The sequence below is a fragment of the Triturus cristatus genome, chromosome 2_2, assembly GCF_964204655.1.
Source record: "Triturus cristatus chromosome 2_2, aTriCri1.1, whole genome shotgun sequence".
Classification (NCBI taxonomy): domain Eukaryota; kingdom Metazoa; phylum Chordata; class Amphibia; order Caudata; family Salamandridae; genus Triturus; species Triturus cristatus.
Genome location: NC_140582.1, coordinates 242,951,499 through 242,976,951, shown reverse-complemented (window position 1 = coordinate 242,976,951; position 25,453 = coordinate 242,951,499).

The following is a 25,453-nucleotide window of genomic DNA, read 5'->3' as shown; positions in this document are numbered from 1 at the left end:
GGCAAGATAGGTCGGGCTCAAGGTCCGGGGACAAGGGAGCCTTATCAGTGAGGGGTGGCGAATTGTTGAGCGGCGGGGGTTTAGAGACGCCTGGCGGAGCCTGCACCCAGATGCATGTGATTACTCCTCCTACTCAGCGGCCCACAAGACCTATGCCAGACTGGATCACTTCCCTGTCACCCAGGCTGCTTGGGCTTGCACCTTATACTCCACCATTGAAGCGCACTCCCTCTCCAACCATGCACATATCACTTTGACTTTGCGCTTCCCACCCACACAGACAACCGTCTCACAATGGCGTTTAAGGGACTCGCTGCTCCGATCACCGGCAGTAGTGGCCGAGATTCGACGTTGCTTGACCGACTATCTGGCGATCAATTATAATGGCACGACGCCACTGTCTTCAGTATGGGAGGCACTCAAGCTGGTTATGAGAGGGCCTTCATCGCCAAAACGCCATACGACAATAAGATGCGTCGGACCACGCGTGCGGAATTGGAGGCTAGAGTAAGGGAACTGGAAACCATTCATAAATGTACTGGGGCCTCCTGAATATGGAGCCAACTAGAGAAGGAACGCCTCCAGCTGTGGCGCTTAGACCTGGACAGAGATGAGCACGCCGTAGTCCGGCTGAAGCACAAATATTATATCAGCTTTAACAAGGGTGGTCGCATGCTGGCCCACTATCTCCTCGGTCAACATGCCGCACAGGCTCTCAAAGTGATACGGCGAGAGAGCTGGTCCTCGGTTACAGAGGACTCCGAGATCGTAAAGGCCTTCCGTTCATTCTACGAATCTCTATACTCTGCTGCCTTCCCAGACTTGGTGGATCCCGGCGGTCACCCCTCTTCCGCCCACCAAAGCGGAGGGACTGGAGGCCCCCATACGCATAGAGGAAGTGATCTCTGCCATCACCCGCCTGAAGCTCCTGAAGGCGCCGGGTCCCGACGGCTTTAGCGCCCTTTTTAATAAGACCTTCTGCACTGAGCTGGCCCCCCTGCTCACCCGCTTATTCAATTCTTTTGCAGACACGGGCTCCCTCACAACCTCTATGCTACAGGCTACTATCTCGGTCATCCCTAAACCAGGGAAATACCCAGAACTTTGCAACTCTTATCAGCCGATTTCCTTGCTGAATATTGACGCAAAGCTATTCTCCAGCATACTGGCCCATAGACTGAACCCTCTCATGCCTGGCTTGATCGACCCGGATCAGTCTGGCTTCATACCAGGTCGGCAATGCGGGGACAATACCAAGCGGATTTGTCACTTGATTGACAAAGTGCAACGCTCTAAGGAAGAGGCTCTCTCTTGGCGGTTGTCGCGGAGAAGGCCTCTGACCGTGTGCACTGGCCGTACCTCTTCACCACCCTCGAACGCTTTGGACTTGGGGTCAGGTTCTGAAAGTGGGTAGCAAGCTTATATGATGCTCCTTCGGCAGCGGTGAGAGCCAACGGCTTGCTCTCAAGCACTTTCCCGGTGGGGAGGGGGTCCAGGCAGGGCTGCCCTCTCTCCCCCTTACCTTTCGCTCTGTATATGGAGCCTTTCGCTCAACGACTTCGGGACAACCCATCCGCTCACCGTATCCCGTTTGGGTCAGACCGTATCTCATTAGTCTCTACGGAGACGACGTCATTTTCTCGATGGCCCACCCCCTTACCTCATTGCCAGCGATAGTGGAGGACTTACATGCCTTCATGAGCACCGAAGGGGTTAAACATCTCAAGATGATGATTAGAATGACATTCATTAATATATACAATTATTTACTGCTAAATGTATTACTGTCAACAAATCATTATAACATTCAATGAACTGTATTTTTTTTTATTATTAAAGTTTATTAATACCAAATAACATTCAATGAACTGTATGCATAAGACTTTTTTCTCCTTTTAGTCAATCAACAAAACAGCCTTCAAACCCCACAAGAAATGCTTCTACACCCTAAAATCAGACAACCAAATACACCAACAATAGTCCAGTGGCATGGAAAGCCTCCCTGTTTCAATCTTTCTACTGCCTTTGAGGCTTAGAGTGACTGTACCCCAAAATCTAGGGGGTCTTGTGGGTTTCAGGAGGCACATTGCCAGTTCTCGATGCCCTCCACCATGGATAATTTGCGTTGTGGTACCAGTGCCCTCTCAGGCACCACGCACCAAATATGTAAATTAGGCAGCCTCCTGGCCTTCTGGGGCATCATTTTGTTTTTCTTGTGGCACCTCAGACAGAGATGCATTTTTTCCTCTTTTCATTTTTTTATTTGATCCTGGTGCTCCCTCATGTGGGGCATAAGGGCATCTGGGATGGCCTAGAACAGGGGATATGCAAGAGCCCCAGCCTGGGCAACCTCAGCTGACTCAACATCTGGCCAACTCTGCTTCTGTGCCGGAGACATCAGTCACTCTTCTCCCACCTGTGAAGGGGGTATGGATTCCAGGAGTCCTGAACTAACTCCCTGCTCCCCTCAGGCATGGGCAAAGGGAGTGTAGGTTGAGCATCACAGTGCTCCCAAGACTCTGGTCCTGAGATCTTTTGGAAGGAGACCACAGCAATGCATCGGTCCCTGTGGATATCCGGTTCCCCAGGGCATTTTCAAATAAGATAATGGGGGAGGGCAACCCACCTAGCCTGCTATGTCAGACCATTTTGCAGAGGCCCAGAAGGATACTTAAAGGCCAGAATCTAATTAGTCAGAGACAAATGACGAATCTTGAAGTGCAAGGAGTGCAGACACGAGAAAATTAACTTTAGATCTACTTTCAGGATCCTGATTTTGGATTTGGGATCCTGATTTACTATAATATTGGTGCATCAACCTAGCCTCTAGACCTAACTATGGTGATGCAGTTTTTGCCCGAATTGTACAATGTAGTGAGGCACACACACTTTTCAGTTTACCTCTATAGATGCATATACCGATACAATGAATTTCCACTCATACAGCCTCTCCCATGTCAATACCAATACATGAAGGGTCCCTTCTGTGACAGACTACCTGTGGTCAGTTACCAGGTTTAGTTAGATAGTAGGCTCACTCATTCAACACACAACTGTGCACATGTTTGCAACCAGCCCAAAACCTCCTACCCCAGCTCTGCATCAACAGGCCTTATCTTGGAAAAGCAGTTACTAGCAGACAGCATTTCCAATCCATTTAAAAAGAGATTGCAGTGACGGAGACTCAGCTACTGAAACTCCCTCATGGCAGAAGCCCAAAATCAAGGTAGTTCATAAAGCAAAAACTACTGGGGAACTAAATGTGTCAAAACACATTTCTCGTGTTAAGACAGAATGCAAAGCAATGAAGAAAAGACAGATCATTGATAAAAGGGATTAGCCTGGTCTCTCATCTTTAAGGAGTCTACAGCAGTCACTGATTTCTTCTAGGCCCCCTTGATATCTCATCTCCTGTGGCCCCATGGTACCCGAGGCAGGCAAAGCAATGCAGCAGGCAGAATGCACCCACTGCTTCCAGTGCCAAATTGGTGAGATGGCTGTGCCAACTCTGGTAGGGCATTCCAGTCCAAACTGAAAAGATTCCAGCACTGGATAGTTTCACCTTCTTTGAGAAATAAGGAGAAGCCTTCAAGTTCTAAATTTCCTTTTACATTTGAACAGACCCCACCTATGTACTGTAGAGGTGAACTGTGGGTTTCTAATGGTACAGGTGTCCAATCTAAAACTAACCAGTGATAAGCTATTCTCACAACCTGCTCCTGTTTTCAAAACTAACACCTCTGCTAATTTGGAGATTTCTGGCTGCTAGTTTAGAATCTTTCATTTGTGAAAACCTTTGAGGCAAACATAGGAACAAGCACACATTTGGGAAAGAGTTAGTTAGATTTTGTCACCAAGCTTTGATACACTGCATGGATTGGAGGTTTAGGCAACCACAGAGATAAATGCTTGGTCTGGCTCCAACAAATCACAGCTTCTCCTAGAGCAGAACAAATATCTCACCTCTGTATGGGCAGGGAACAGAGGTGCTAAATTCCTCTTTACCTCCCTATGAGGTTTCATTCAAAGCAGAATTAATTCCTGTGCTACCTATGCAATTACAACATCTGTGAAGAAGCAGGGGCTGACTGAATTGTTAGGTAACTTTTTAAACTGATCAAAAAATAATGTAGCAAGTACGTGTTAAAACTCTACCTCAGATTGGTTTGTTTGAAAGAAAATTACATGTATGTTTGCAATTTAGAAACAAATTACTTCCATCAATTAGACGTGTACGGGCTTTTCAGTTCAAGAAGGCTACTTTCACACACATTTTGTTTGATGGCACTGTGTGCAGCTTGGAGCGCTACATTACCAACTTTATTTGCAGAAACAATGCATATGTAAGAATTAGCATTTGCCATTTCCAGTGCCAATTTAAAAGTGGTACAGAGCTTTACATTTTCATTTAGATTTTGGCAGAGTAGAAGTTCAGCCATTATTTGTCAAAGCTCCCACCTTGCCAAGCTAGTGGCTTCTCCACCATGTTAAGAGTTGGGGAAATACTGGGTTTCTGATGGTAGAGCTTCAACCGTCTCCACCATCTGAAGCCTTGACATGTTGATCCATCCATCACTGGACAACCGGTCATACTGGTGACCACACTTCCCTATTTAGAGTTGGGTGACCATCACATAGGAAATTGTGTTATTAGCTGTGTGGGCTGCATGAGGAATAGGTCCACAATCCCCTTACTGGGAGCCAAACACTTCATTTTAGCACTTGACTCTCTTAGGGTAGCGAGGTAGAGCAGTTCAAGGCCTACTCAGGGGAGTGGGTGAGGGCTAGTAATCATCATTCACTGGCACTCAATAATAACACTCAAGAAAATATTGTCCAGTCAGTAATTATACTTTCAAAAAGGAGAAGTAAATGTATTACACACACTACTAAATACTACGCAGTGATTGAAATATATGTACATAAGAAGATGGAAAATACCATGGATAACATCACCTTACCACCTTTGACCCCTTAATGGGGTCACGCAAACATGTCAAGTGAGTCTATGGGTTTTGTTAAGGTTCAATAGCAACAAACCACGTTTAAATCATCATTTTGTTCCTACATGCAGTTGTCAAAAATCATAATTCTGCATGAATGCACTTATCGAAGTTAATAAAACATATACGCTGTGAGCAATAACTATTGTAATCATTACACGAATAAATAAAGCATTTGCAATGAGTAAAACCTGTGTTTGTGTACTATTTATATATTTTTAACCAACAAACTGCAGTTATAAAAGCAGCCCCTAGAGAGTGTCACATTGTAAGGTCATTCCATGGCCACCATACACTTGGCCCTAGAGGGTGCAGCACGCCCAGCTGTAGAGCAAAAGCTCGAGCCTTGGAAGTGGTTGAAACTATGAGGAAAATCCTATAGAGGTCAATGTTTTTGAGTCCCACCCAACTAATATTGTTGGTGGCAACCCCGTCGTCGTGAAATCACCACAATGGGAGAAACGACCAGCAATAGGGCAAAACAATAAGGCCCTGAAGGGCATTATGGAATGCTCCTTCGGGAGCAGTGGATATTAGACTCTACCAGCGCACCGGGGAGAGCCATGTCTGGATTCTCTTTGGGTTATTTTGTCTGTGGCCACGCTGATTTGTCATTTTGCCTGGGTGGCCTGGTCCAACCCAGGCAACCCGCATGATCCCATGTGAAGGGAAAGTCCAGGGAGCCCCCCCTGGCTGTCCATGCCAGCTCTCCACTGGGGCAGCACTTCAGCGTGCTGGCGCGGAAGCCAACAGCAATCTTCTGGCTTTCGCTCCAGCTGGCAGGTATGCTGCTAGTGGCTGGCCTACCACTCCCCCCAGTCCCAGGGAGAGGGGTGGCCAGCTACATGGTGAGGCGGCACTCCTCCCTCTCTCTCTGTGCCATCGTAGTCCAAGGATGAAGTCCTGGGCCCCTTCCCTCCATTGCCTGGGAGCATGACGGTGCTCCCTCGCCAGTGTTTTTTCCTGGTGGCATCGTGGTTCCGGGGATGGGGTCCTAGCCCGCTAACACAGAAACACACACAGGAGATGGGGTGTCCAAGTGAAGAGATGAAATGGGGAAGGGGGCCCCATGTACGCACCCTCTCTGCAGAATCTGGAAACTTCTTTCTTGCGCCGACTTCCGTCCCACCCTCGGATAGATTTAGAAATGGCAGTGGAGCCCCACGCTCTTTGTTTCTTAAAAGGTCAAAGGTCACCGAACATAATGCCATAGCAGGGACCTTGTTGGGCAAATTTGGATGGCCATGGGCTAATTTTACTCACGGTAGTGAGCTCTAGCCACCAGGGACAGTTGCAACAGACCTCCTCTCCTCCAAAGTGGTCCTTGGGGAGCTGGATTTCCTGGCACCATGCGCCAGCTCTCCTCCTGATCTTGGGTTCTGAGTGCAAAAAGTCAAGCACTTTCCCCCAACTGGTCTTCACAGAGTGTAAGAAGGTCAGGCTCACTGGCCCTTGGGGAGGCCCACTGGTCCTGGGGTCAGCTGGGCAGAGTACTTAGTCATGCGTGTGCATCAGGGGGTTCCTCCTTCCATTTCTCCATGATGGTCACAGGATCCAGCAGTGAAGTGCAGAAAAATCCACAGGCAACAGAGAGTCTCCTCCTTGTGTAAGAGTATTTTATAGGGGAGAGGAAGGTTCCAGAAGTCAGGCACCCCATGTCAATCCTAGGGTGCCACGTCACCTCTCCACCCTTGCACCAACCCTCCAGCATAGCATGCTGGGACAATCCAAACTGGCATCATCTAGGAGTCACTGGTCACATCAACTCTTGGGGTCTCAGCTCCTCCCCTCCCTGACATCACTGCCAGGGACCTGAACACTAGAAGTTTAAAGAGAGTCCCCTTTCTAGGTTGGCTCCAGTTGTCTAGGTACTCTTGTTTGTTCAGTGGGCTTGGGTAGGCCCATCCCTGATGTAGTGTGACAGCTGAGTGATTGATGCAGATCATTCCGTCTTACCCCTTTCCTCCTCAGAAGCTGGGTACTGTTAAATGCTCCTTTTGTGTGGGGGCCTTTGTTCCTCCTGCTGGAGAGAAATGCAATTAACTAGGCACCGCAGACCAAAAGGCCTAGGCTCTGATACTGAGCTGGGCCGAAGAAATAGGAAAACTCTGGATGACCCATAAGTGTACAGATATCATTTTGGAAGTCACATAATTGATTTTCCCGCACAGGTTACACCCAATTCGAGACTTCAATGGTCTCTGTAGGCCAAAGGGAAGCAAACTGCACTCTAAGGCTGTTCTGTCCCTATGTGTATAATAAAGTGTCACTACAGACAAAACAGTAAATCACACTGACATTCCCTATTAGTGTACACCATCATTATAAGGCCTATACCAGGTCAATATCTAATCCTGCAGAGTCCCCATTGCCCCAGGCTACCTTTGTGCAGTTACCGGGCAGCACATGACAGTAGTCTCCCACGCACAGCCTGCACATGTGTGTACACGTGTTCATGTGTAACCAGTCAAGTGCCTCTTACCCTTGCTGCATCGCAGTGGCCTTATCTTAAAAGACAAACACTGGCAGTCAACGTGTATTGAATGGGCGGAACCCAATTGCAACAGACACATCAGTAGACTTTCTTTTATTAGTGTTTTATCGGGGTGCTTCATGCAGAACAGACCAGTTTGTAATTTTATACAGAGGTACATGAGGACAAAAGTGGTATATATATTTTTTAGACGTCAGAATTGTGTTAAATTGGTGCACGGATATCGCAAATGATTAAAGGGTTCTCATATTAACTGAAATTGTTAATGTGATATGCCTCTGGGTGTTTGGACAAATATGCATTTATACGTCAGAATATACCCATATATCTGTCAAAAGGATTCATTATGTAGAATATTTCAGAAGGAGGAGATGTTTTTACTTGGAAGTATGAAGATCCAGAGCTGCTCAAGAACACTATAAGGGGCATATTATCAAGACACTTCGTTAAAATTATCGCCGCTTTAGCGGCAGAAAACTGCCACTAAAGCGGCGATAATGGGCTTGATAATATGCCCTGGAGAATTCCCATAGAAGCCCATGTTCTGGTGTCAACAGGGGCTTCTATGTGAATTCTCTACGGGATATTATCAAGCCCATTATCGCCGCTTTAGCTGCAGTTTTCCGCCGCTAAAGCGGCGATAATTTTAACGCCGTGCTTGATAATATGTCCCTTCGTTTTTATCAGAAGCCCGAACTACTTTCCGGATTCTCTTTCTCCTCAACTAAGCATTAAAATATCTCCTTTGTCCTACCCATAAACTTTAAAACCATCTTTTCCAATTGTTTCTAAAATATCATTCTCCGTCCTAACCTTCTCAATGTATCAAGTCCTTAGTTCCCCGCTATTGTTTAATAACGAATCTAGTTTTGGTGGTGTTGTAAAGCGACTGGATAATATTTTGGAACACTAATACTGCATAAAACTGTAAAGAAAATAAATGAAAAAATCATGAGTTAGTTTCAAATAAACTGAAATGTGTTAAAATAGATATTATGCCAGATAACACCGGTCTATTGGTGATAACATTCATGGTTGGGTACATTTGAACCAATATCAGTGGGAATAAAACTGAGGAGGTCTTGCTTTTCAATAGCTACATATTGATTAATTAAAGGGATTCGTTTTTTGTAAAACATTTTTCAGCTATTAGCACACATTGAAGTAATCAGATGCGGTGCTGCACAGCTGGTACATACATGTGCTAGGCTAAATTATTTCGGCAGTTCGAGAGGGAAGTCCCTTTCTACACACAGCCTGCCAGAAGAGGCAGCTGGTGGCCATTGAGGTGGTGGCTTTACCTGACACCTGGCTGGAAGTGCAAACTGCCTGAAGGTCTACATATGCACCAGCTTGACTGCACACAATCCACACAGTGTGCACCTAATATCTCTGCTCGGCAAAGTTGACACTTTTATACAAGTACCAAATTTCAGAACAGTGATCTCAGTGATCTAAGTGCTGTTCCTGTTACAATTTATCTGAGACTATACGCTATTTGCTGAAATTCATGAGATTTCTTCTTGCTGCATAGAATCTGATCAAGGGACTCTGGAAGTACGACAGATTCACATCATCCCCTAGAGAGCTCCATGGGCAATGTTTGCCTGTCTGTATCATGTTAAAAAAAAGCTCCATTGTCTTCAAGTCTGATAATTTAAACCCCCAGTGCCTGGCAATGAAGATTAAGATAAGCAGTGAATTATGCCAGTCTCTCAGCAGCAAGCTTGGACTGTAAAATAACACATGCATTCTTATAGCTCACATTCACCCGGAAAAGCCAATGTGCCGCTTAAGTAACAGGGCCCAGATTTATCAAGGTTTTGAGTGGCCTTTAAACCACGCAAGATGACGCAGGTTGCCGCAAAATCTAGAATGAGATTTACCATGCCATGCAAAGGCAACCTGCCTGGCTTGGTAAATCTAGTGTAATGCAAGGCGTTACATGGGTGGAGCGTGGGTGTAACCACCCATCCATCCATGTATTCTGATGTATTCCTATCTTTACCAACACTGGTAGACCTGGGAATAAATTGTATTCCTTCCCGATAGAGGTGCAATGAGACGAAACATCTTTATTTCTTCTTGTTTTTTCCTTTTTTTAAGTGTGCTGCATTCTGTAGCACACTTCAAAAGAGGAGAATGCCTCTAAGGATTGTTCTTGTCCAGTAAGGTGTCCCTGCCTGCTCAAAAACAATTCTGCCTGTAATGCAGACACCCTTGCAAGCGTGCCTGAGTTGGCGCTAGTCTGCACTGAGTGCACCAGCACAAGGAGCGGAAAGTAATGCGCCATATCTTGATATATATGGTGCATTCCTCCCTGTCACGCAATGCAGCGCTTGCTGCGTTGCATGGCATAATGATAAATCAGTGCCCAGATGTTTCTTGTCACTCAATTCAATGGTACCCAGGTTATTGACAAAGGAAGGGTGAAAGGTTGTGTGGACCTGTTGGGATTTTAAACCAGTGACCACGAGGTCAAACCCAGCTCAGTGGAGTGGATGCATTGGTCTAATGAGCCACCAGGTGTGGCAAACCAAAAATTAGAGAGAGGAAAAAACAGGAATTCTCCTGCTATGCACCAAGGAAATGGAATGCAATTCCAGTCTGGAACCTGAAAACGCTTTCTCTTCACTTGCAGGAGGTGCAGGAGACCCATCTCTTCAAAGCAACATGTTGACTCAGTGTGACCACTTCTAAGAATAACTCCCCCAACCCATATTCCTCTGTACTGCACTCCTTCGCCTTGTAGCACACACTTTACATCCATATCTTTACCTAAATACATGCAAACAGAGGGTAGTAGCATACACATGGACAGCTGTAAAACTATCAAAACAGAGATAGGAGAATACATTGGTGGGCGAGGCAGTCAAAAATTCAATGTGTTATATTTTGTTTAATATGTTATATTAGGTGGTTCTTATAGTATTGCACCACCATGCATCCACAGACTGCTTTTAGGAGTGGAAGGGTTTGCCAGGCTCACAGAACGGGACTTGGTCGCACACCCGGAAACTTGAAAATAATTTATAGTGATAAATGGATCCAATAAAGCTTAATAAGCAGACTAGACAGTTTTTTTGTCATTCTATACTACACTTTGAAAGCTCTCAAAAACGTACTTTGGCAATTCTGATACAGATTAAGTTATGATATAATGCAACAATAAATTAAATGGTAAGGGAAAGCCAATCAGAAAGACATGGCCTCTAATAGTGTAAGGCCTTGTGACCAGAATAGGAGAAGAAGGAACTGGCAGAGGGCTTGAGCAGAGGAAATACAGAATGCATTGCCAGTGAATGACCACATTAGAGGGCATGTTTAGCAAATTTAGAGCCCAGGCATAGCTAGCACCTAGGGAAGCACTATGTGCAATAGTTGGGAATGGGTGAGAATGAGAATGTTTTGTATTAACAATTTTTTAACATGAAATTATATGTATTTATATTTTTAGCTATTTTAAATACTTTCATTTAATTTAACACTATCTCCCATAGAGTTTTATTAAGTCCCTACTTCCATTATTTTCTGTGGGAGGTGGTGCAGTGCAAATGGTTGGCCATGTGTGGTGCTAGACTTATGCCATCCCAGACCTGGAATAATTCACTACTGTTTTGGGTCCATGTTTGGCTGTAGTATCTTTAGAAGTGCAGTTTGTGGCTAGCAATGCGCTTATTGTTTTGTGAATGGGTGTATGCTCTTCCCTATTGCCCTCCCTAACAATTCCCAAACCCCAACCAGTTATTATCTCTAATTTTCCAGTCACTCATACTGGTTCCTCCCATGTCTACTACTACTGAATCAACCCTTGCTTCTCCCTAATCTCTGCTAAATTGTTTTCCTCATTCACCAGAGCCTGGGAGTCCGTAGAGCTAATCCTCATTTCCCCTCACTCCTTCCTAAGCTCCAGTGACACTGTGAGTTATGGGAGGAGAGATGGGGGAAGGGTGATGTGTGCCCTGCTGCACAGGCTCTGTCTTTCGCTTTCTCCTGCCCAATCCATAATTTTGGAGAGACTGGAGAAAGAGACTGTGGATTAGGACATTGTGTTTTTTTAGAGCCACAGGCCTATTACAGGTTTCATAAGCCGCTGTTGCTCAATTGTCTTCAGTGGAGATCCCAACACTCCAGTGTTGTAGTATAGCATAACACATCACAATAGGACATGTTGTATTAGCCGATGACAAGAGTAACTGTGTAATGAAAGTCTTAAACCAGGGTGAAGCCTTTGGTGTTCATCTCTGCTGCTTTCTGAAATTTCTGTGCAAAGAAAGTTATCTAAAATGGCGATCCACAGCCTCACAAAAAAAACTGTATCAGTCATAATCAAAGGGCACAAATCTGTTCATCACAGTCAATATGTTAAAGACTCCCACCCTACCAACCAAAATACTTCCACCCTAGCATGCCTTGTGGAGAATCGTGCAACCCATTCTCAAAACAATTGAGTGCCAATCAGGGCTATATATATAAATCTAAAACAGATTACATTCCAATGCTGTAAATAAAGCTGATCATTTTCTCAGAGGCGAAACTGACAGTTGGCTTTGCTGGGCCGGTCAAATAGCTGTATGAGGCGAGCGAGTATATGGTACGTGCTGTGGATCAATCCGCGAAAATCACGGTTTATGCAATTAATCATGAAAATCAAATGCTTGAGAGGGTTCTGAGGGACATTTTAGAGAGTTCCAGTGTAATAGATGCAGGAAAGTGGAAAAACATCCAAGGTTTCGAGGTTTCTTGTATTGATTGTTCATACATGTAACTCTCAGTGCTTGAAATTGAAAAGTAGAAGTGCAGGTACTTTGCACCAGAGTACATGCTTGTTTCTGAGAAGTGCTAGTGCACTCCAATTAAAAGTATTATGTTTCTCTTGAGAAGTGCCAAATAAAAAAGTGCCTGTACTCAGTACCGGACAGTACCTGTCCATTTAAAGGACTGGTAACACTGCGATGCAATATAATACAAGACTGAAATTATGCGCACAATGACATCTTAATTATTTCAACCGTTTCATTTAAAGAAATGTAAAAACTTTACCTAATATATAGCTTAAACAACAGGAACTGAGGTGGCGAGGTGAGCTAAAGAATGATGATGGATTTAACCCAGATCTGTGTCTGAAAAGTTTCAGCGCTCCGTCCATCATCTCCTTGTGTTTGCTTAGCATAAACAACAGGCACCACATTTCACCACATAGAAAATTATTTCTTTCTAGGTATGAGTTTGGAAGTTTCGAAAAATAGATGACAATAATGTTTTACATGGAATACCATCAGCATTACTTTTTTTTTTAGAAATGTTAAACTAACTAACCAATTTCTAACATGAGGAATATCATTTCTTTCATCACATAGAATATAAATAATGTCACTTTATTACTTTATACCTGTCCAACAATTGTCAATAATTGGGTGCCACTGCACATAGTTACAACTATGCTAGGCAATACATGGACTTTACAGTTTGGTAAGGGGGTCGTATCCGATTTCGATTTCTTTTCCTATGCTCGTAAACTTTGATTTCCAAACCTTTGGGCCACCAAACTCTTCTGTGCTTATTTCTTGAAATTACTCAATGTTAGAGTCAAGAGTAAATGTCATGAGGCTGCAGGAGCACTTAGGACCAGATACCAAAGTGCACGGTATTGAACAGGCGCCCCCCGCGCCTAGGGGAGGGGCGCCCTTAGTTGTGCCATGTGACTGAGCCCCTGATTAAGTGGGTATATTGAATAAGGAGGGATTGTAGGGGAGGTTATTTAAGGCTGCGCCCTGGAGTATTCGGCCTCTTTGTCCCCTCAGACCTCCAGCAAGCCGTAGAGGCATGTCGTTGACCACCCACCCACCTGGCAGATGAACGAGTCTTCACGGAGCACTGACAGTTGAAAACAAAGGGGGAAGCACAACAAGGGAAGGTCAGTGTCTGGATGGACCCCAGGAGGGGGTAGGATCCACGTGTGATGAGTGTAGGTGGAGGAGGAGGACTGACCTGCCGGTAGTCCTGAACTCTACTGCCCTAACCCGCAACGTATGGACTGCGTAGAACCTAGGGGAGACTGCCTGTGTACAGGCACCCTGGTGGGCCAGTGCGTTATGCGGTGCCCTGGATTTCAAGTAATGCAACTATTTGCTGTGCGCGTTAGGGCCTGCCGGCACAATGTGCGCAGCTGAGTGGAGAGCATGGCGGGATGAGTGGGACAAGTTCCATTGTAAGGCCAAGCTCAAGTGCAGGTGTAATGTTGTGCCTAATCTTTCTTACTGCCTTTGACATGTTGTTGCCGCTAAAAGGTACGCCAAAACTGATGTTCAAGTAATGCCATGCCTGATGTACTTAATGCCTTTGATAGGTTGATGCGGCTAAAGCATGGTGCTGTGAATAATTGTATATATCCAAACAGGATTGTTTTCTCGTATTGGTCGGTGAAGAATTACCTGGTATGTTGAATGAATAAAAGGCTACGCCCTAGACAACATATTCTGACTCTGAAAGTTCTTGGGCATAGCGGGGTGGAAAAATGTTGGAAATGTAGAAGGGTGAATGTCACATTGTGCGCATACTAAGGCATCCTGGACTTACCTGGGCCAGAATTACCAATACTGGCTGTTAATTCTGCCCCTACACAGTGCAATCATGGGCTGTTGAGCCTGAAATGGAGACTAACGTACTGATTTCAGAATTACTGGGCCATTCATCACATTCCAGATTCTGGGCTGTTTTCCACAAAGACATTCTCCCAGATTCCTCAAACGTAGTTCCTCCAACTATTGTATGTTACTTACGTGCATGTACGGAGCACCACAGGAGAATGGAGCCTTCTTTATCAACCACACATTCAGGTAAGCGGCTGGTCATATCCCTGCAGTACCTCCTATATGCCCACAGGACTTATGTTGGGAGCTTGAGAGCCAGAGAATGCTCACACTGTGGGTCTGTAAAGTTAAATGTCCCCAGGCAAATGGGGATTCTAATTTGTTCGCCAGATTCCAAAGTTCCACTGCGAGTGCTAATGATATTTATGTTGAATAGCATTATTTCCTACTCAAGCTACAAAGTCTCTCGGGAAGTCTAGCAAAAGTAATGCATAAAATGTCTTAGAAGAAAATCATTGTATTATTTCCAGGATTTGACCTATTAGCTTTCTTGTGCATTTAATTTCTTATATTCCCTTTCCAGAAATCTGCAATAGCAGAATATTTAATTATTGCTGATGACACCTGTTACAATACTGATGCCCAAAGACTGTGGTTAGAATTTATCAAGTAGAAATTTACATACGTGTCCTGTGTCTGAGATGATTTTGCTAAAGTACTATGCATTTTACACTATGGAGATAAGGGTCACTTTTGCCCCCTGGTCAAAATTACATGTGTATTGTTCTTGAATGATATCCTCTTGCCGATTGTATTTTGTTGCCTATGCAATCACATCCTTTATATTTAACTTGTATATTTCTTTTTCAGAATTAAGATCCACTGCTACTCACTTCTGTGCCCTAAAGCGTTTCCTGTCACCTGCCATGATTTTCTTGATTTCTCATTACAGCAATCATTACCTCAGTGCAAAATCTTTCCATTGACCTGATCGCAGGAGGACCATATATCATTTGTTAGTGTTTTCCGTAAATTCCAATTTTGATGTCACGGTTTAGAAATTAAATGCCTCATGTATGCAGTGCTTAATTTGTAAAATATTAAGTGCAGGTGCTCTAATTTCTTTAGGAGGCCACACCCACTTCCCCCGACTCCACCTACTCCACCCACTGGCTCCACCTACTTCTCAATATGCTCTGCCCACACCCACATTGGGCATTGCTGAAAGCCAGATGTAATACCTGATCTAAATTTCAGCCAGCGAGCCTTCCCCAAGTAAGGTTTTGATAGGAAACCCACTTCCCTGAGAAAAGAGGAAGTTTTGAAACAAAATGAAATCAATAAGTGTGTTTGAAGCACAATTTTGGCATACATTTGCTAAAATTACTAATGCACTGAAAGGGAATACATTTAGGTGCTGATTACGATCCTGCAAAAATAATTCCCCGTACGACTCATATCCAGTCTTTTTACCATACGAATCGTACAAGTGCCGTACAAACTGCCAACTACGATTCACATGGGAAAAAGTCCATACGAATCGCATTGGGAATAATTCCCCACACGTCCTCGGGTCGGAAAATGCGCCCGACACGTCTCCAGACGAATTACCGTACAAATGTGAAAAGTGAAGTCCGACCGCGGAAGTACGATCCATCCCGTGCGTCCGATGTTACAACCGGATGGGAAAAGCACCGTCCGCACCGAACTCCCATAGCAACCATGGAGACATGTGCCCGCATACGCACCGAACACCCCCCCAGCCCCCGTGAGTACGCGCCGTACCCCCGTGTATGTACACCCGTGTATGTACACCCGTGTATGTACGAGACGTACCCCCACCCGTGTATGTACACCCCCGTACGTATGGCCCGTACCCCCACCCGCATATGTATGGAGCGTACCCCCACCCCAACCGTGTATGTACGGCCCGTACCCTCACCCGCATATGTATGGAGCATACCCCCACCCCAACCGTGTATGTACGGCCCGTACCCTCACCCCCATATGTATGGAGCGTACCCCCACCCCAACCGTGTATGTACGGCCCGTACCCTCACCCTCGTATGTATGGAGCGTACCCCCACCCCAACCGTGTATGTACGGCCTGTACCCTCACCCGCGTATGTATGGAGCGTACCCCCACCCCAACCGTGTATGTACGGCCCATACCCTCACCCGTGTATGTATGGAGCGTACCCCCACCCCAACCGTGTATGTACGGCCCGTACCCTCACCCCCGTATGTACGGAGCGTACCCCCCACCCCAACAGTGTACGTACGGACCGTAACACCACCCCCTAATGTATGGAGCATACCCCCCACCCCAACAGTGTACGTACGGACCGTACCCTCACCCGCGTATGTATGGAGCATACCCCCACCCCAACCGTGCATGTACGACTCGTACCCACGCTCTTAAGGCGTGGGTACGGGACGTACCTGTATTGTTGTGTTACCGGTTCGCGTCGTCAACCACTTCCGTTGTGGCGGACGCTGGCTTTGCTGGACACGCCCCCACCCCCTCGTAGTGACCAGGGCCTGGGGGTCAGGTATGTCCAGGGCATGTGTGCTGTGTGACTTGGGTGGGGGTTTTGTGGCCTGCCCCTGCTCCTGCCCCCCCCCTTTCCCCCCTCCCTTTGTTGTTCTGACCTTCTGCGGCGTCTGCGTCGGAACCTGTAGAGGAGGTCGACTGCTATGAGGGCCGGGATGACACGTAGGTTCGGGTCCATGTCTGTCCGTCGCGTGCAGGTACTCCTTGTTCGCGTCGTCCTGATTTCCCGGCAGTTTTTGGCTGCCGGAAAATATTCTCCGTGCGGGATGACGTCGGTGCGAATCGTACTTCCTGGTTCGTGAAAGGCAGGCTGCGTGCATCCCGACGTCACGCCGGCGCTTTCCCGGATCACATTTGTATGTATATTTTCGTCGGTCGGTGTTTTGTATGAATCGTACGGAAATAGTATTTCCGTGCGAATCGTACTTCCATGTTTGTATATTGTTCCGACCGGGTACGCGTCGGACGGAGAATATGCTCCGTCCGACGGTTCGTACCCGTTTTTTACAGGATCGTAATCGGCACCTAAATATTCCAGTGCTCTATGTGCCAATTTGGGGAAAGAAGAATACGGGGTTATGTCCTGGTCCCCGTATCATAGCAGTCAGCCTGAACTTGTGAATTTCCCCCAGTCTTACACAACTAGATGACCATGGGTGGCACGTTGTGCTTTAACGCGCAATACGCGCAACTTCTGCCAAGAACCTCGGGGTGCTAATTGATCCTGCTCTCGACTTATGCAGCCAGGTGAGCAGAACTGTTTCCACCTGCTGGGGTCTGATTCATACCCTACGAAGGATCAGGAATTATCTCTCCCTGCAGGCAAGAAAACAAATAGCTGTGGCGCTCATTGGATCGCGCTTGGACTACTGTAATGCACTGTATGCTGGGCTTAACAAAGGCCAGCTGCATCGCTTACAGGTAGTCCAAAACGCTATAGCCAGATTTGTCCTGGACACCCCCAGACGCTCTTCGGCCTCCGCAGCCAGGAAAACACTGCATTGGCTGCCGGTAGAACACCGAATTCGTTTCAAGGTCCTATGCATGACCTACAGAGCCATTGCCAAAAATAGCGACACAGGAATTGGGTCCATCATCTCCCACTATATTCCAGGAAGGAACTTGCGCTCCTCTGGGAAATTGCGTCTGACTACTCCCCGTGTGCGGAAAGCCAAGTGGGGGGGTAGAGCCTTCTCCACTCTTGCTCCTAGGTGGTGGAACGACCTCCCCCTGGACCTGAGATCTCTCTCGTCCTTACAGGACTTTCGTTCCGCTCTAAAAACTCTTCTCTTTCGGCAAGCCTACATGTAAGGTCTCCTGTCTCCTCCTTTGATCATTTACTGGTTTTTGTTAGGCGCCTTGATACCTGAGGGTTATTGTTCTGCGCAATATAAATTTCTTTTCATTCTTTCATTCATACCTACCTTATATTTTTTTAAATGCACATCTCCGATTCTACTAATTAGATTTCGTTCTTTTGGTGTCAAATAATGTATTACATTTTACTCTTTTTCCAAATATGTGTGGAATTTTTCTTGTGTTGTGTTTTCAAATATTACTATTTGTTTACTGCATAGATACTTTACACATTGCCTCTAATTTAAGCTTTACTACTTTTGTGCCAAGCTTTCAGAGGGTTAAGCACAGATTAAATTAGTAACTTTTAAGGTTAACCCTGACAGGGATTGTGGCTGTTGCTTCCGAAGGCCTCACACCCTCCCTCCTCAATCAACAACCCAATTTCTCACTACAGCCATATAACTTTCATCTTGTGCATACGCTAGACCACGATTTGGCTGTGGCTGTGGCCAGTCTCACCAGGGAAAGTGAAACACCCTCTTTTACAAAGCAGAGCAAAACCTCAGAGCGAAGACAAGAGAGAGGATTGAAAGAAGGTACTGCTGAGAAGAGAGGGGCAAAGGAGAGGGAGGGGATAAAAGAAGGCAATACTGAGAACAAAGCAGGCAGAGGGAGTGAAAGAGCAGGTTTCGCTGAGGAGAGAGGGGGAAAAAGTAGGAAAAGGGATGAGAGCACAAGGTTTGTAGGTAAGAGGTTTGGGAGAAAGCAGGAGAGAAATGACTGCTGATGAAAGAATGCTCAGGCAGGAAGGGAATGGAGAGAGTGAGGTCAAGCTCTGCAGGGGAGAGACGGTGGGAGACAGAGTATGGTGTGGAAGCCTGAGAAAACAGGCATTGCTGGGGAGAGACCGGAAATCAGTCAGGGCCTGCCTCTCACACTGGGACATGCATCGCTCCTGCCCTTCCCCTTCCCCTTCTCGTCCCAAGTTATCAAAAGAGGAAGTCACCAAACTATTGAATATTAAACAGGCTTTACCTTGTATCATTGTCATTTCTGTGTCGAAATGTGTAATTGGTCCCACCTGAAATATACATCATCACAAATTCTATTTGTGCTCCCAGACATTTGAGAAAATAGTTTCCATTGGACTATAGCATTGTATCTCTGATCAGCCCCCCTGCCATTCCTTTCCCATATGTTTCCTGCTGCCCTTTGTCTTACACGTTCTTGCTGTCTCTTGCTCTGCATGCGGAGTACACAGAAGTGTTTGTTCAAGTGATTGTTGTCTGTATTGGCGAACAGATTAACACAAGAATCCAAGTGTCACTCAGAGACACCATTCAACAGCATCACACCAAGAACCTTTTCAGCAATCATCAGTCGGTTGGGCGGCTGCAGATCAAATTGTCTAGCAGGACAGCCAATGAAGGTCAAAGGGCATTTCGCAAAAAGGACGCCCACTCACACCTTGTAGCTCAAGCTAAAGTAGGCTTTTTCTGTGCCTGAATATGTTACAAACGTCCTCCAGGCACAAGGTTGTATTTCCATACATATACATAGTGTAGGAACTTAGGTATCAAATAGCAGTGAGATGTGAATGCACTGCTTATCAGCACACAGTGTTGAAGTAATGCTTTTTTGCACCCCTCATTTTATTTGCTTGTTGTCTGACATGTAAGGACTTCTTTGCAAAGCCTTTTATGCACAACAAAGTGATTGAATATAAACTATCACAACAGAAAATCGAATCATTCGTGTTCGCATTAAAAAGGCCTCCACACAAAACGAGAGTGCTATTATCTGAAAAGAATAAAAGAAATGCAAGAAAACAAAATGGAAGGGGCAGGGAACACTGTATGGAAATTTTAGTTAAATGATAATTTTGCTTGATAGTGTTCTATCTTTTGCTGCATTTTTTGTAACGTTTTGTATGTGCGAACATAGAGTGAACAGTGCTATTGGAGAAGGGCACCCACGGAGAGAGGAGGCAGGCTGTGAAAAAACTGGAATATTTCAACTATAGTATAATAATCTTCATATCACACTCACCTTAAGCTCAACACATGCCTGTTTCTCGCTATGACCTTTAGGAACTCCCGGGTCCCAGGAGGGAACAAAATGTTTGCGTTATTTCAACCCTTATCTCTGCGCACCGTGGTTTCACAGTGACTGTAGTAGGTGTAAGCTACGCACTTTTAATTTTCGCCACAACGTCCTGGACTTTCCCAACCTGCCTCCCCCACTCCAACTCAGCCATTAGTCCACCCTCAACCACAATTATCCAATGGAGTTTAGAAATGAGGAGGTGCCTTGGTGAAAGGCAGGCGTGTACTGCTGACATCACTTACGTTATGCAGTCATTGTGCCTGGACCTGGGTGGGTCAGCCCCTGCAGACATACCAGACAGGCATTGGAACCCACGGATAAGAAGAAAAGGTACATTTATTTTTAATAATTAGTCGACACAATGCCCAGGGAGGGAAAATAACTACCAGTGCTGAGCATCGGAAGGCACTGGCACAAATTAAGCACTGCATGTATGTCTTTGCTTAGATCTTTTGTGGCATTATACGTCTCAATATTCTGTCCTTCATGATTCATCTCTGTGTTAAACTTAGGAACTTCTGAGGGTGGCAACTGTTTTAGACCACATATAACACTTTTGTCTACTGACACTATTTCAGCTATTTTTACCAGGTTTTAAAAAGGGATTTTAGAATGTGAGGGCCTCATTTATGAGGCCCCTTGTGCAGGAACCTGCTTCATATTTACGAGGCAGCACTAAGCAACTTCTTTTGGCTTAATGCTGCCTCATAAATATCGTTCCCTTTAGCGCAGTTTTCTGCATTAAGGGGGCATGCAATGGGTGTTGCTAAGAGTGTTCCCAGCAACATCCAATGGCTTTTTGACACTGCCCTGGATTTATGATTAATCGTAAATCTGAGGCAGCGCCAAAAACTTACAACTCCCCAGGGGAGGCACAAGGGAGGCACAAAGAGAAAAAAAATCTTTATTTCTCCTTGTTTTTCTATTTTTAGTGTGTGCTACATTTTACAACTCATATAGAACAAGCATTTGCAATGCAATAGGTCTCGCATTTGTTGCAGTTGGAGCTACTGGCATTGTAAATGGCAGTGTTTTTTTATCAATGTTTTTGTTTGCAGTGGAGTGAATATTTAAAAATTACACACTATACCATATTATAAGCTATTCTAGCAACTGTACAGTAAAGCTATGGCTTTTTTAACGTAAAGGAGTGTGAATGGATGAATAAAAATAGAAAAAACAGGATCTAAAAATTTACGATGGAATGTATAGCAGGGGACAGGGACTACCGATCACAACAAATGTACTTGAAGTGATTGGGGCATCATATGAAATAAAAAAATCGGTAGTACGGGGTGTCAGCGACGCTTGTGCAAATGTTGTTCAGCTGGTGAAGTGGTCAGCTCTGTTTGCAGATGCAAAGTGGTGAAAGGTGAAGTATTCAGCTCTGTTTGCAGGCACAAAGGGATGAATGGTGAAGTGGTCACTCTCTTCAGCGGTGAACATGCTCTTTACTGTTGCTCATGGGCATCAAGAGACTCTGCCAGGTCTAAGGCATTCCAGAGACCTTATATGATGGCTGGGGTTTGTAAATGAACCTACATTAAACACCACTAAGAGATGAAGCGATTTCTGCAACATAACATGATTTTTCTCCAAAATTTGTTTTTTCAGTTTTACTTTTTGGATTCCTGGGATGCTCTGGCATAAGATTCCCGGTTCCACCATGATTCATTTGGTACAGTAAATAAACACAATAACCAAAAATACTCTCAAACTGCAGTTTAACGGAGACGTGGTTTTCTGTGTAACAGACAAACGCCTGACCATGGTCCCAGCAGGGGCACGTGCCACCTAATCTAGAGACACTTCTCTCACAGGAGTTGTGCCAACTCACCTGCAGCCAAAGCTATGGGTCACGGGAAAATGGGATGGAGAGTAAGGGGGGTACAGGGAGAGAGAGAAAGGGGGCACAGGGAGAGAGAAATGGGGGCATGGAGAGAAATGGCGGACCGAGAGAGAACGGGGGAAGAGAGGCTGGAAGGGTGAAAACGAAAGGGAGAGAGGGCACTAGTGAGGGGGGTACCGGAAGGGGAAGGAGGTGGACAGGTGATATACATTTTAAAAAGCAGGCCTTTGGCAGTAGGTGATGACTGCTGGCAAGGACCAACACCCGGAAAGGAGGTTTGACATCCGAGCCCCCACTATTATAATGTGAAACTATCATGCAACTACAATATCACGAAAAGGTGCTAGTTTTCCAAAGACACATGACCCGCCTGATGTACACACTACAAGATTCTTATAAGTCCCAAGAACATAAAGACAGATTCACCTGGCATATTGGAAAAAAATTATACTTTTCTAATAGCCCTCCGTATTAAATTTGTTCCATTTCTACGCTCGGTTAACAGATATAACTACTACCCAATCAATGGTATTCAATTGATCCAACTCGGAAGAATGAAGGCTGAGGCAGACTTGCCGGGAGTGTAACCTCTGCCCCTTACAAGTGTACGGCTCACTGAGACCTTCTGCCGGTATTGTGTTGGACAGCTGGTTACAATTCGATCAGTTGAGCCCCTTATGTGTAGCCTTTAAACAGAAACACAGCAAAGCCCGCTTTTGAATTCGCCAGATAACTAGGAAAACCTGCTATACACGAGGCGCGAGCAGCAACCGGAGTCACAGAGGTAGAGAGACCAGCTTTGGCTCCACCGGTTATGAATAACTTAATATCCACGTACCTACCAAATATGAATGTGTCCTTCTATAATGGATGTGGTATACATGTAAAGTGCTCCAATACCTACGGATTGAGTTTGCGCTAAATAAAAAAAACTAAAAAATAAATACAAACACCTAACAGATCTGTTCCAGGTCAGGCAGCGGAGTCATAGTTCGCCCGACCCTTGTGAAGACAGAGCAGCCATCCCTGAAAATCAGCAGGGCAAGGGCGAGGATGTGGTCCGTCGGCTAAACTGCCGACTTTGGTGCTGGAAACCAGAGTTTGAGCCCCGAGGTCGCATCAACATCCTGTGATTCTGGGCAAATCACTTAATCTCCCCGTGCCTGAATGTGTAATGTAAATACGGTGCTCGTGTAAAGCGCTCCAATAAACTTCGGGTCAGGTTCGTGCTATATATATATATGCAAAAAAAAACAAGTGCAAAGGCAAGTAACAGTACAAGGACATGTCGCCAGCTAGTCACATGCACCCATAACCACACCTACAAGCGACGCAACAGCACAGTGAACCCATCCGCCCAACACCGGACATTTTGCAACTTGCTTTTATATGGTGTACGCATAATTATACATTTGCCACACTTGCCTCATACCATCATCTCCTGCATATTTTTCCTTTTCTCGCATAATTCAGCCAACCCTGCCAGTTATACTATAATAAAGTAAACAAACTAAACAGTTCACAGAACTTACCCCAGTAAAACAAGCGTCTTCAAATAGGTCGTGTCTCCAATGAATGTCGCTGATTCGCCTTCTTTGAAAATGTTCAGTGCTGCACGTTTAAATCGAGCATTGGATGCACGAAAGATATCACTAATAGCACTAAGTAAACAAAGTAATTGCTAAAAATGTCCTAAAACATGCCGCCCTAATTATCGCTTGCCATGCAGCTTTTATGACTAATGAAGGCGTGGCGGTGGCGCCAGTAATACGCTTGCTCCCGATCACAACACAGAAAGTGAGAATTATCACAGCATGAGACCCCACAGTAATCATTAGCACAGCATGTCGACAGGCGCCCCAGGCTGCTGGAGCACTCAACTATAATTAATGCGCAGCACGTCTTCCGGAGACGAGCACTCAACTGGAATTAACGCACACAAGCTGTTCCACTGTGAAGCGCGTTCACAGACCAGAATCGGCTCGTGCCCAGACCAGAATCGGCGCAGCATGTCTTCCGGAGACGAGCACTCAACTGGAATTAACGCGCACAAGCTGTTCCACTGTGAAGCGCGTTCACAGACCAGAATCGGCTCGTGCCCAGACCAGAATCGGCTCGTGCCCAGGGCTGTCTCCCTTGGGAGTAAACACGGCAACAATAGGGGGAACAACATTTACAACGCAACTGTTACAACGCACTACACTTACAATGCATTTTTTACAACGCAACATCCACTACAACGCATTCCATTACATAGCATGACACTACAACGCATTTTTAAAAACTACCTTTACAACGCATTCCATTACATCGCATACTACCTTTACAACGCATACCATTACAACGCATAATATTACACTACACTATCCAACACTTACCCTACTTTTGCACCCCCTGGAGTTAGAATAGTAATTTTTACCCCTATACTATCCAACACTTACCCTACTGTTGCACCCCCTGGAGTTAGAATAGTAATTTTTACCCCTATACTATCCAACACTTACCCTACTGTTGCACCCCCTGGAGTTAGAATAGTAATTTTTACCCCTATACTATCCAACACTTACCCTACTGTTGCACCCCCTGGAGTTAGAATAGTAATTTTTACCCCTATACTATCCAACACTTACCCTACTGTTGCACACCCTGGAGTTAGAATAGTAATTTTTATCCCTATACTATCCAATACTTACCCTACTGTTGCACCCCCTGGAGTTAGAATAGTAATTTTTACCCCTATACTATCCAACACTTACCCTACTGTTGCACCCCCTGGAGTTAGAATAGTAATTTTTACCCCTATACTATCCAACACTTACCCTACTGTTGCACCCCCTGGAGTCAGAATAGTATTTTTTACCCCTATACTATCCAACACTTACCCTACTGTTGCACCCCCTGGAGTTAGAATAGCAATTTTTACCCCTATACTATCCAACACTTATCCTACTGGTGCACCCCCTGGAGTTAGAATAGTAATTTTTACCCCTATACTATCCAACACTTACCCTACTTTTGCACCCCCTGGAGTTAGAATAGTAATTTGTACCCCTATACTATCCAACACTTACCCTACTGTTGCACCCCCTGGAGTTAGAATAGCAATTTTTACCCCTATACTATCCAACACTTACCCTACTGTTGCACCCCCTGGAGTTAGAATAGCAATTTTTACCCCTATACTATCCAACACTTACCTTAAATGCAATTTAATATTATGCGTTGTAATGGTATGCGTTGTAAAGGTAGTATGCGATGTAATGGAATGCGTTGTAAAGGTAGTTTTTAAAAATGCGTTGTAGTGTCATGCTATGTAATGGAATGCGTTGTAGTGGATGTTGCGTTGTAAAAAATGCGTTGTAAGTGCATGCGTTGTAAAAGTGTGCGTTGTAACGACATACATCCCAACAATAGTCTCGTTGGCAGCAGCGCTTCGCGCTGCAACGCCAGCGAGACCTAAAAAGGGAAAAGCCTCTTGTGATGCAAAGGTGTCTGTGTTGTGGAAAAGAACAGGAATGCGCCATATCTGATAGATACACCGCATTCCTGCCTTTT